This window comes from Neomonachus schauinslandi, chromosome 14 (assembly GCF_002201575.2).
Source record: "Neomonachus schauinslandi chromosome 14, ASM220157v2, whole genome shotgun sequence".
Lineage (NCBI taxonomy): Eukaryota > Metazoa > Chordata > Mammalia > Carnivora > Phocidae > Neomonachus > Neomonachus schauinslandi.
Window position 1 is genome coordinate 61,458,415 of NC_058416.1, and position 13,389 is coordinate 61,471,803.

General features: G+C 44.5%; 1 pseudogene; it reads right to left on the reverse strand.

The window, feature by feature from the left end:
- Window positions 1–400: 400 nt before the first annotated feature.
- LOC110574365 overlaps window positions 401–13,389 on the reverse strand; it is a 21,827-nt pseudogene continuing 8,838 nt past the window's right edge.

Here is a 13,389-nt window from a genome sequence, read left to right on the forward strand (position 1 = left end):
TCACGTGCCTCAGTAGGCCCAGGTAGACAGCCATAACCAAAGGAGTCCCATAATATCCTGCCATCATATAGAGATAATCAACAGGACTTTTTCCTGTGTAAACTGTGGGGGTGCAGCTAAGCCCACCAGAAAGATATTTCAAAAGGGTAACGTGGCCATTAGCTTCACCATCCTCCTTGTTCCCTTACTAGCAAGTTCAATAAATGTGTTACATGTCTTCAATCTACATTTGAATGAAGGTTATGTTTTTTTTTATTTCTACAAATGAGTTGGACAATTTTGGAGGCCCCATCGAGATGCCTGGCAGACTCACCCAAAAGAGCCACAGAACTCCCCCTCCTGCAAGTGACTCAAGGCTATAGAACTGATGCTTGATCCCCAGGGTAAATCCCAAATGGCACTAGAACGTTCCCTTCACTGACTCGCTGGTTCTTTTTCTCTTGACCCTGTGTTTCTGTTTTTGTTTCTGGTTCTTGGCCAGCTTTGATTCTGGTTCTGGTTTGGCCAGATCCAGTACTTTCTTCCCCACTAGCAGCAGCAATGCCTGAGAACCAGGTTTTATGGTTGGCCCTTAGGAGGCCCATCTCCTTTGAGGTGGGTGGGATCGACTTTCACAGATGACAGATGACAAAAAATCTGGTTTAGTCACCTTTTTTTTCTGTCTGTTTGTGTGCTCGCCTCCATCAAAATGATCTGTTGGGTCCCTAAGAAGAAGAATGGTTTTTAAGGGCTAGATCAGGGAGTTTTCACATTTCTGGAGCTGAGGTTATAGAAAGAGAGCTGCAAGTGCTTTCTCTGTGTTTCCAGTGAGACTTTCCTCATTTTCTCTTTACCTCTCACATCAAGCATTTGAAATATTTTCTGTATTAATATTATATTATATAGAATATTAGTGTATTAATAAATTAGATTATAAAGTCTATCACAATAAATAAATGTTCTGATTGGTTTATAGCCACCATCAATAATGTTACATCAATTTAATGTTCCCAGAATTCCCAGAAAATATAGAAACTGAACTTCTAATACTTTATTTAATGTGCCAACCTTTTAAGAGAAAATCTTCCTCCCCCCAAAAAATTTCTCCCCAATTTTCTGTAAGAAACAAAGTGAATCTAATCAAAGTGATTAAACAAATCATACTAAGTTAATAAGTATGGTTTAAAAACAGCTAACATGCTTTTTTCTTGGTTTTAACCTATGTGAAGTATAATGCAAGCATACATTTATTTTTTGTAAATTTGAGTTTGTCTTATCCTGAATAGATTAAATAATCTGAACTTCCTATACTTCTTGTATTTATCAAATAAGCTAATATTACTTCCATATAGATTTTCAGATTTAAAAAATGTAAAATCGTGTTCAACTCTATTGAATTACAAATCTAACGAACTTTGTTATACCAATAGTAATTATGTTTGGTAGAATGTCATTTTTATGTATCATTTCCAAGGTCCTTAATTAACTTTAAGACTTGCATTAATATTAAACTAATCAACAGATAATCTTTAAGTACTTATTTTTCTTATTTTTATATGTCACGGAGTGGTGATACCTTTGGGCCATGTTACAAGTGTGTCCATTTTTCCACTTTGATGGGTGCGCTCTAGGGTCTCCTATGTCTGTGAGCCTCACTGGCTGTGGTGGATGGGGGGTGCACAGCCAGGGTGCCCCACTGAGGAGGGACACACTGCCAGGCTCCTCCTCTGCATCAGAGCCACCTCCCTGGAGATGTGCCTGCCTGGGAGTCACCACTGAACAGGGAGGGGGGCTCACAGCCTCCACTATTCATCCAGTGCAGGACGCCTCTCTCTGTCACTTCTGGTCCCACAGGCCCTGACTCTTCCTCTGCCCAATTCTGCTTTCTCCCTCTCCTCCCAAGTGTTGGACCCTAGAAACCATCTGCACCCCCAGTTCTGTCTCAGCAACTGCTCCAGAGGCCCCTATGTGTGACACTGCTAAAATGATGCATGACGGTGGGCAGTTCGCAGTCATCTACCTCCCAAGTCTGTCTGTGAAACAGAAGTTAATGACTTAGGTTAACACTGATAATTAACACTGGCGATTGAGACCATACCAGGAGCAATGTGGCAAAGAAATAACGACAGTGCACTCAGGATGTGCTCTTGTTTATCAAGGAAAAGAGATTCATTTGTCTAAAATAAAGTGTTTGTTTACTCCAGAATGGGAAAGAGGGTTGTTAAAATACACCTTGAATGAAAATAGAAAGTTATAGAAGGTTTGAAGAAAGTAAACTTCATTTTCCTTGGTTCCAAACATCTGCAAATAATAAGTCTGAAGAGAAACAACGAATTGTGTTAAAACTTGGGCAAAATTTGTTCATACTTAATGGATTTGTTCATAAGAACATATAAAAGTGGATGAATTCTTCACTGCCAAATATTATATTAATGCAAGACTGGAATTTGGGTTTTCTCTCTGTTAAAATAACAAATTGGCATTGGGGTATTTAGTCTGCCATTTTAGAAACGATAAGTTACTAGGGTGATTGTGCATCAACTTGGAAACAACAATGTTGAAAAATCTAAATGTCGGAAAAGTTAGGACTATGATTCCATTCACAAGTTCAAAGCTATAGAAGACTGAACAGATATGTGATGTATGAGTGAATGTGTGTGTGCGTGTGTGTTCAGGAACCTGGCTTTAAAACCACAGAAAGGCTACGGTGTGACTACCCTGGCACTCAGGAGAAGGGTTAGTCTTGGGAGCAGGAGGTTCCCAGTGTGGAGACAGAGGGCTGAGCTGATGGTCGCATCCCTGGTGACACTCAGGTTTCCATGCTGGAGGTGGTGGGGCACCCTGGATGCCAGGTCCCCGCAGGTACTGCTGGACAGGTGTCCGAGGCTGCTGCCTCTGGTCTGGGATGGGCCTGGGCACTGTCAGCCGGCGCTCATGAGGAAGAGTACCAGCTGGCCCCCTGTGAGACCTGCAGGTGTCACCACTGGGTGATGGCTACCACTTGCAGGCTCTGCCCTCCTAACTTTGGGCTGGTTTCTCTTTGGGCTCCCTTTCACCCAGCACTGTGCAGAGAGGGGATTCTGGAAACAAGGTCCTAGCTGAACTAAACCAGGAGAGAATTTACATCCTCAACAGAAAGAAGAGTCTCCAAGCCCTTGGAAAGGACTCCACTTCAAGGAACAGTCATTGATACAGTTTTGGAGCAGACATTGCTTAGATGCTGTCAGATGGTCCCAGGGAATGGAGTTAAGATTTCTGGGATTCTCTGTAGTCCAGAAGCAGAGAATTTTAGATACAAGATCCCTTGGAACAAGAATTAATTAAGGTGACCTGAGTGGATGAATGAAGGAAATCTGCATCTTATTTTCTGATTAGAATATGATGAAGCCCTTTCTCTTTCTCCATCTTTCTCTAACCTCAGTTTAATAGACTATGCTTTTGCAAGTTGATATGAAACACTCTTTAATATCTTTTTTAAAAGATTTTATTTATTTGTTTGAGAGAGAGCCCAAGAAGGGAGAGGGTCAGATGGAGAAGCAGACTCCCCACTGAGCAGGGAGCCCGATGCAGGACTCGATCCTGGGACTCCAGGATCATGACCTGAGCTGAAGGCAGCCGCTTAAGCAACTGAGCCACCCAGGCGCCCTCACTTTTTAATATCTTATTCTTAATTCTATCTCAGAATTCATAAACAAATAGTTTTATTGAGTTTCTTTGCTTTGAATGGCATTATTTGTGTACATTCAATAAGAATCTGTCCTTATGCGCGCCTGGGTGGCTCAGTTGGTTAAGCGACTGCCTTCGGCTCAGGTCATGATCTTGGAGTCCCGGGATCGAGTCCCGCATCGGGCTCCCTGCTCGGCAGGGAGTCTGCTTCTCCCTCTGACCCTCCCCCCTCTCATGTGCTCTCTCTCATTCTCTCTCAAATAAATAAATAAAATCTCTAAAAAAAAAAAAAAGAATCTGTCCTTATTTTTAATCAGGATATAACTGGACAAATTGTGCAACTTTGTTTGCATTTTTTGTAGTGTTATATTTGACAATAAATTCTATTTTATCAGGTGTGATAAACTCATCGTTGAGGAACATGGATTGGACTTCAAATGTGGTAATAATACCTCTAAAGTCCTCCTGGGGAAAAGTAAGAAAGGACATTTTCTCGCAGGCTGGGAATCTTAGCAGTTTTTAGGATTTCGAGGAGGGTGGAATTCACCTCCTTTTATAGGTTCTGCAGGAAAAACTGAGTGGAGATTCCTTTCGTGGGTTGAGTGTCCCAGCCTCAGAGTAGAACACGTAAGAGAATTTTTAAATCTCTGGAATGGTAAAGGCTATTGAAGATGCAGTCCTTGAATCCGCATGCAATGTCCATAACGTGAGGTTAATTTTCTGGCCTCATTTGTTACTAATGCTCTGAGCTCCAGTTCGCCTGACAGATGACAAGGAGTCTGACCTGGCTTAACACCTCGGGCTGGGCCTGTGTCAGCGAGTGTCAGCGAGTCAGACCAGCCTTCCTGTGTTCAGGGTTAACATTGGGAGCTTATCTGTGATGAAAAGGGGGAGCACTTAAGAAAAGAACTATATTGAACTTGGAAACAGGAACACAGCTGAGAGCCTGTTCTCCCAATGCCACCCCAAAGCACCCACTAACAGGCCATCTGCTCTCCAGCAGCAGGCATGCTGGTTTTCACTGAATGCACTCTATTGAGAGGGTAATTTATAAACCTCCTGGGGTAGATGTTCACTGAGAGCAATGCAAATTATCCTTGCCCAATAGCAACGCGGTGAGTTTTGTCCTGCAAACATACAAATGGTCACTGTCCAGTAGAACAGGTTACAACCCAGAGGTTACAGTTTTATTGCCCTGGGGTGTTGACCAGTTTTGTATGTAATTTAGCAACTTTATTCCTACAATCTTTCAATGACTAAAATACGTTTTAAACCAGCTCTGTCATCCTACTTGTCCCTTCATTAATGAGTTAAATAAGTCCTTGGCATGTGCTCATTCTCAAAAACAAACAAACAAACAAATAAACAAACAAAAAGAACAACATCAAGGTCACTTTACAGTGGGTGCTGTCCCTGGCTAAAGCACCAGCCCCGCTGTCTGCAGGGCTTCATCCTCGGGGTGCCCGGGCTCTCCCCCAGTTACTGTCCCATCCTCCTGTGGGTCCCCGGAGCCCAGGGCCAGCACAATGCCTCACAGGTCTAGCACTTCCAGAAAGCCAGCCCCGGGGTGCTTGGAGGGAAGCATCCACATTCTGGAGTGGCTCTCCTCCCGACCTTGACCCCTCCTTCCCCTCACCAGCACCTACTGCAGGCTGGGGCCGCCGGAGCAGAGTGGTCAAACAGCAAGACGGGGAAACCAGTGCCTTTCCTGACATATCCCCACAAATATGCGTACCTTTGGGGGCTGATAATTTTCTGCTAATGGCTCAAGTGAGTCTGGAACCTGCACAAATTCTATCATTATGATAAAATTCTTTGTAGACCAGTTACAGCCCCAGTTAAGTCGTCTTTTCTTGAGGGAATAGAAGCGCCACCCCCGAGCTGACAGAAAAGTCCTTCCGGATGGAGAGGCCAGTGCAGGGGGCGTGCGGGGCGCTCCCCCCGCCATGTCCCTGGGGAGCGGACTCCATGCGCTCTTAGCCACCCAGAGGGTGTGGGCGGGCTCCCCAACGTCAAGTGGTCTGTAGTCTAAGGTGACGCAGCGAGGGGGGCCTTTCGCAGTTCTCTGTCCCTTACGCCTGGGCCACGCTCTGCGTGATTCCTGTGACTCCTTCCACCCCCGCTTCCCTGGGTTCCCAGCCAGGCACCTCTGATCACTCCTATCTTCTGTTCCTTTGACTCTGTTCCTTTCCCTCCGGGCCCTCTGTCTGAAGTCATCCGTGTCTGGGCTCCCACAGGGCCTGCTTTCCCAGAGGCGTGTCCGATCAGGCCACTAGCCTCCCCATCACCTTTCCCTGGTTCCCACCGTGTGAAGTCAACCCCCCCACTTGTCGCGCACTGCCGCCCCCCACTCCCCACTCCAGAGGCCATCGCGGTCCCCGTGCAGCAAGCCCAAGCCTGTGGTGGCCACCCGCCGGCTCCCAGCGCTGCCTGGCCCGGCCACCCCTGCCCCGGAGGGCTGTCCCGCCCACGGTCCCCCCACGCCTCTCCTACCGGGCTTTACCGCATTCTCTCTCATAACCACCCACGTATAGAGTGTGTTGGCCCAGAAGCTGGAGAGCCTCTGGCAGAGCTGAGGATGGGCAGAGGGGACCCATCCCTGGGGAGAGGTCTGGACCACATGGACTCAGCCCCCTTCAAGCTAGAGTTCAACTCTCCAGTGGGACAGACAGACCCAGTCACACGGCCTATTTTGAGGCTGCCCAGAGAGGAGAGAATCTGGCCCCAAGGCAGGCTGTCTTCATTCTTGGCTGGCGGCCTCCACAAAGGGATCCCAAGGGCTTATATGGCAGGCTTCATTACTGTCCTTTCCTCCTCCAGAACAACTGCACATCTCCTAGGCTTCCAAAGTCTATTCTTGGGACTTGTTCTGGCTGAGGGCTTTTTGGCCAGCAAGCAGCACGCTCTCTGTCGTCCCCATACACCTAATGCCAACCCTAGTGCTCTGATTCCAGGGCCCTAGCTTGCCACTGCGGTCAACAGCACGCAGATGGCCTCACTGCTGAGGGCGAGACTGAAGGGACCGTACCTCTCGACAAATGGCAGTCACATAAATGTAAAATTCAAACCCCTCTCCTTTTTTTGAGTTTTTTGTTTGTTTGTTTTGTTTTTGTTTTTTTTTTTTTAAAGATTTTATTATTTTTTGACAGAGAGAGACACAGCGAGAGAGGGAACACAAGCACGGGGAGTGGGAGAGGGAGAAGCAGGCTTCCCGCTGAGCAGGGAGCCTGATGCGGGGCTCGATCCCAGGACCCTGGGATCATGACCTGAGCTGAAGGCAGACGCTCAATGACTGAGCCACCCAGGCACCCCAGTTTTGGTTTGGTTTTTACTGATCTCTACACCCAATATGGGGCTTGAACTCAACGACCAGAGATCAAGAATCACATGCTCTTCCTACTGAGCCAGCCAGGCGCCCCAAACTCCTCTTCTTGACCTGCCAAACCATGTTCTTTCCCACTAGAATGAAAGTGGTGATATCCTGAGGACAGACTGTCCAGCACGTGGCCCTGAGTCACTGCTGTCACCTGCTGCTAACCAGCCCTGGCATCCTGTGTCTTCCCTCGGAGGTAATTTTCTACAGAGACTAAGGAAGCTTCAGCTTCAGGAAGGTGGATTGTCCAACAAGGGGTGGTGCAAAGAGGCCTGGAGTCAGAACGTGAAGACTTAGGTTCTAGTCTTGGATACACCACTTTCATACTGTGCAGTTGGAGCAGGTCACTTCAACAGATTTTCAGTTTCCGTATCTGAGGAATGGGGATACTAATTCTTTCTTTTCCATTTTGCAACATTATTCAAATCAAATGATCATTTCCTTAGCCAATATGACAAACAATGCTCAATTATTCATTGATTTATTACTTCCTAAGTAGTCTTTTTACTTTTTTTTCTCTGAAAGTATTTTAGTCTTGGGGAGCCTGGGTGCCTCAGTCAGTTGAGTCTCTGACTTTTGATTTCTGCTAGGGTCATGATCTCAGGGTTGTGGGATTGAGCCCTGCATCAGGCTCTGCACTCAGTGCAAAGTCTGCGTGTCCATCTCCCTCTGCTCCTCCGCCTGCTTGCTCTCTCTCTCTCTCTCTCAAAAAAATAAACAAAAATAAATAAATAGCCATTGAAAAAGCACCAGATTATCCTTCCCAAAATAAAATTACTTCTTGCACAAAAACACTCCTTACTTACTACCTCTGAGCTGGATCCTTAAAAATGGTTAAAATGGTAAATTTAATTTTATTTTAATTTTCCTACACTTATACAGAAAGCACTCCTAACTCTCCTGGAATGTTCCTTTCCATTCCAACACACCCTCAGTAACCAACTCAAGCTCTGCCCTCTCACAGTGCCCTGCACCAGTCCATAAGGTACTTCCTTTCCCCCTGTCATCAGGGCACCTGTCACCCAGTGGTGACACCAACTTATGGGACATTGTGCCTCCCCAGCAAGATGGACTTTCCCCAAATTCAAAAACCAAGACTTCCAGCATGTTGGCCAATACCTTATGCAAGAGGGATAGTCAGCTGATTTCTCCATCCACAGTGAAGGGAGGGAGGTGAGGCTCAGGCCTTTCAGGGATGTGAGTCCTTGATAGCATATCCTTTATTCCTCATGAATTTTGCTCACTGCATCTTTTTGTTATCCATATTAATTCCTATTGCTGTCATAAGTTACCAGAAGGGAGTTATATCAATCAGATGGCAGAATAGGAAGCCCTAGATCTCATTTCCCCACAAAGACACCAACCAAACAACAATATATAATCCAAAAAAAGCATTATGAGAACTCTAGAAATCACTAAATAAGTCATAGTACCCCAGGTAGGCTCAAAGCCAAGAACAGACAAATTGAAATAGGTAAGAAGAGCTGTTTAATTTTAACCCAATAGTCTTTTCCCCAAGCTAGAAAGCTTGGTGCAATAGGGAGAAAGCATCCCACATGTAGCTTCTCCCTCAGGAGGGGAAAAAAAAGAAGAGTAGAATGTATGTCCAACATTTCAGCTTTTCAAGACGCTTCCTGAGGGACTGGTTTTGGTTTCACCTGCCTCAGAAGGCTGATGGAACCAACATACTTTGGATGCCTGGGGCCGTGGAAAGCAAAAGAGAGCTCAGAGGCTTGTTGAAACACCCAGGACTTGCAATACCATAGACAGACACCAAAGGAAGTGACAGATTACTAGCTTCTAAAAAAGAAAGGGCAGGGGTGCCTGGGTGGCTCAGTCGTTAAGCTTCTGCCTTCGGCTCAGGTCATGATCCCGGGGTCCTGGGATAGAGCCCGGCATCGGGCTCCCTGCTCAGCAGGAAGCCTGCTTCTCCCTCCCCCACTCCCCCTGCTTGTGTTCCCTCTCTTGCTGTGTCTCTCTCTGTCAAATAAATAAATAAAATCTTTTTAAAAAGTAAATAAAAAAAGAAAAAAGAAAAGACAAATGTCTCTGGGAGATTACCATACAAGCCCAGAGAAGACACATCCTCAGAAAAGGATTAAGAGGCTCCCAGCATCTCTAGCTGTGCTGATTGGTGAGGGCTTTTCTGGTATGAAACCAGTCGAAGACCACAAAAAAAAAAAATTTTTTTAAAGGCACGTGAAGAAATAAGGAAACATAGCCCAATCAAAGAAAAAAAATTAATCTCCAGAAATCAATCCTAAAGAAACAATATATGAATTGCCTCACAAAAAATTCAAAATAATCATCTTAAAGAAGCTCAATGTACTATAAGAGAACACAAATAGATAACCAAGGAAAATCAGGAAAAAATTCATGAACAAAATGAGAATACCAACAAGGACATTGAAATGTAAAAAAGAACCAAACACAGATTCTGGGAAGATGGCAGAATAGGAAGCACCAGGAATCTGTCTCCCCACCTAGACAGTAACTACACTGGCAGAATCTTCTGCTATAAATATTTGGGAACTCTGGAGCCTATTGAAAACTTGCAGCTTCCAGGGGAAGGCTTGGATAAAAAGTTGCAGTTTGGGCACCTGGGTGGTACAGTCGGTTAAGGGGCCAACTCTTGGTTCTGGCTCAGGTCAACATCTCAGGGTCTTGGGATCAAGCCCTGCATCAGGCTCAGCTTTCAGCAGGGAGACAGCTTGAAGATTCTCTTCCTCTCCCTCTGCCCCTCCCCCTGCTCATGTGCACACATTCTCTCTCCCCCTAAAATAAATAAATAAATCTTTTTTTAAAGTTTCAGTTAATTTCAGTCAATTTTAGCTCTTAACACAGTAGCAGCTATACATCCTCCACCCCTCAGCCATGTGACAAGCAGCTGGGCATATGTTCCTGGAGCAGCTTGAATGTAGCTTACCGGAGTCAAGGTGGGCAGAAAGGACTCTGTCTTCCAAACCTCAGAGATATGTGCTCTGACTGCTAGTAGTTGCTTCTGATCACAGAAGAGCAGACACGGAAGTGAGTACCCATTGTTGTACCTCCCTGATTATAGCAAGCCCCTCCTTCCTCTGGCTGAAGTGACTTCTTGGGGATTTAAAGAGCCAATGCCCACCCCCAACCCCCACATTTCATCTTTCTATTTTTCCCCTTTTGGGAGCCAGACATAAAGACTAGGACACTCAAAAACAACTGTAGGAGTGGAGTTAAGATGGTAGAGGAGTAGGGGACCTGGGTTTGTCTGGTCACTCGAATACAGCCAGAGAGTTATCAAATCATTCCGAACACTTGCAAAATCAATCAGAGATCTGAGAAAAGAAATGCTGCAATTCTACAAATAGAAAATTACCCCTTTTTGGAAGGTAGGAAGTACAGAGACTTGAATCCAGGGTGATATATCAGAGAATACAACAGAGGGTAGGGAGCTAGCTTAAGGAGGCTACCACAAAGTATAGACAGAGGGGTGCAAAATCAGAACTTTCAGAAGTCTGTTACAGTGGGGGATGTTCCTGGCTTAAAGGTGCTCAGGTGGTGAAGTGGGTTGGAATCCCAGGTGGGACAGCATGGTCTCAGGATCCCCGGGGATCCTGAGAATCAAGAATACAAGAATAATGGGGGTGCCTGAGTGGGCAGAGTTCTCAGGCACAAGAGTAGGGAAACCAGTTGAAAACAGTGAGTCTGGGCACTGGCTTTCTGCTCTGTGTTGCCATAAACTGCAAACCAGTGCATGGTCATGTGACCGCTTTCCTGGCAGGGACCCAGCAAAAGGCAGAAGTGTGGTGAGACTGACCCCCCTCCATCACCTAGGAGGAAAAGCACGGGTCCACGCTGCAGAAGTCCATAAGATTTGGAGTTTTGAAACTCAGTCGCATGCCTGAGATAAAAACGCTTCATCAGGGGCGCCTGGGTGGCTCAGTCAGTTAAGCATCTGCCTTAGGCTCAGGTCATGATCCCAGGGTCTGGGATCAAGCCCCACATCAGGCTCCCTGCTCAGCAGGGAGCCTGGTTCTCTCCCTCCCTCTACCTGCCTGTCTGCCTACTTGTGATCTCTCTCTCTCTGTCTGCCAAATAAATAAAATCTTAAAAAAAAAAAAAAAAAGCTTCATCACATGCTGGGTAAACACAGAGTTTGGACAGAAACCAGGGAGACAAAAGTGATTGACTGCTTTTCTGAGGGCTCACTGAAGAGTGGGGGGGGGTGGGGAGGTGCAAACTTTCAGTTCCAGGGCTAGAAAGCAAGGCGCCACCAGTTCATCCCACCATCAGTGCTGAAAGCCTTCAGGGAGCAAAACAGCACCACATGGTAGAATCCAGAGCTGCTTACACTAAGACCTCTCTCCCTGTGCATGGGAGGCACACTTCCACTAAGGCAAGTGGACCTGGAGATTGGCGCAACAGGCCCCTTCTCCAGAAGACCAGCCTGAACAACTGGCTCCCACCAAGTTTACTGACCACACAGGGCTGCAAAACCTCAGCTCCTGGGGAAAACAGTGTATAGCATTTGTTGGTTTTGTTTTTTTCCTTAGTCTTTCAGTATTTTTTCAGCTCTTTTCTTATTTTTTTCAATTCTTTTTTATTCTCTTTTAATTTATATATATATATATATATATGTTTTATATATATAATTTTTGGTTTCCTTTCATTGTATTTTACTTTATTTTTGCATGTATATATCAGTTTTTCTTTCATTCCTATTTTGGGATCTAGTTTCTTGTAATAAGCACACCAAAACACACTCAGGGTCTAGTTTTCTGTCTTGTTCTGTTTTGTTTCTTGTTTGTTTTTTTCTTATTTTGTTTTGTTTTGTGTTTTGTTTGGTTTGTTTCATTTTCTGTTGTTGTTCTTATTGTTATCTTTTTCTTTCTTCCATTGTTTTCTGGACAAATTGACAAAATGGAGAAATTCACCCTAAAGAAAGAACAGGAGGTAGTAATCATTGCCAGGTATTTAATCAATATGGATATAAGATGTCTGAACTAGAATTTAAAACATTGATTATAAAGATACTGTCTGGGCTTGAAAAAAGCATAGAAGACACTAGAGAATCCCTTGCTGTAGAAATAAAAGAACTAAACTCTGGTCAAGCTGAATTTGAAAATGCTATTACCACAACACAGTCCTAAATGGGAGCTATAAAAATGAGAATAAATGAGGCAGCAGAGAGAGTGAGTGATACAGGAGATAAAATGAAGGAAAATAAGGAAGTTGAAAAGAAGAAAGACTACTATTGGATCACAAAGTGATCCATAAAATGAAATAGTATCTGGATTATAGGAGTCCCAGAAGATGAAGAGAAGGAGAGAGGTACAGAAGGTTTCCTTGAACAAATTATAGCTGGGAATGTCCCTAATCTGGGGAAGAAAACAGGCATTCAAGTCCAGGAGGCACAGAGAACACCCCTCAAAAATCAATAAAAATAAGTTAACACATCGGCATATAATAGTGAAGCTTGCAAATTTCACAGATAAAGAGAAAATTCTGAAAGCAGCTTGGGACAAGAGGTCCTTAAACTACAAGGGTAGATACACAAGGCTGGTAGCAGAACTGTCTACAGAGACCTGGCAGGCCAGAAAGGACTGGCATGATATATTCAAGGTGATAAATGGGAAAAATATGCAGCCAAGAATGCTTTTATCCAGCAAGGCTGCCGTTCAGAATAGAAGGAGAGATAAAGAGTTTCCAGGACAAACAAAAACTAATTTGTGAATTTGTGAACACTAAACCAGCCCTGCAAGAAATATCACAGAGGATCCTTTGAGTGGAGAGAGAGCCCAAAAGTAACAAAGATCAGAAAGGGACAGAGACAATCTATAGGAACAACAACTTTATAGGTAATACAATGGCACTAAATTCATATCTTTCAATAGTTACTCTGAATGTTAATAGACTAAGTGCTCCAATCAAAAGACATAGGGTAGCAGAATGGATAAAAACAAAAACAAAAACAAGACCCATCTGTATGCTGCTTATGAGCCTCATTGTAGAACCAAAGACACCTCCAGATTGAAAGTGAAGGGGTGGAGAACCACTTATCATGCCAATGGACATCAAAAGAAAGTCAGAGTAGCCATCCTTCTATCAGACAAACTAGATTTCAAAAAAAGACTGTATTAAGAGATGAAGAAGGACACTACATCATAATAAAAGGGTCTATCCAACAAGAAGTTCTGACAACTGTAACTATTTATGCCCCGAACTTAGAAGCAGCCAAATATAGAAACCAATTAATAACAAAATTAAAGAAACTCATTGATAATAATACAATAATAGTAGAGGACTTGAACACCCCTCTCACAGCAATGGACAGATCATCTAAGCGGAAGATCAACAAGGGAACAAGGGCTTTGAATGACACACTGGACCAG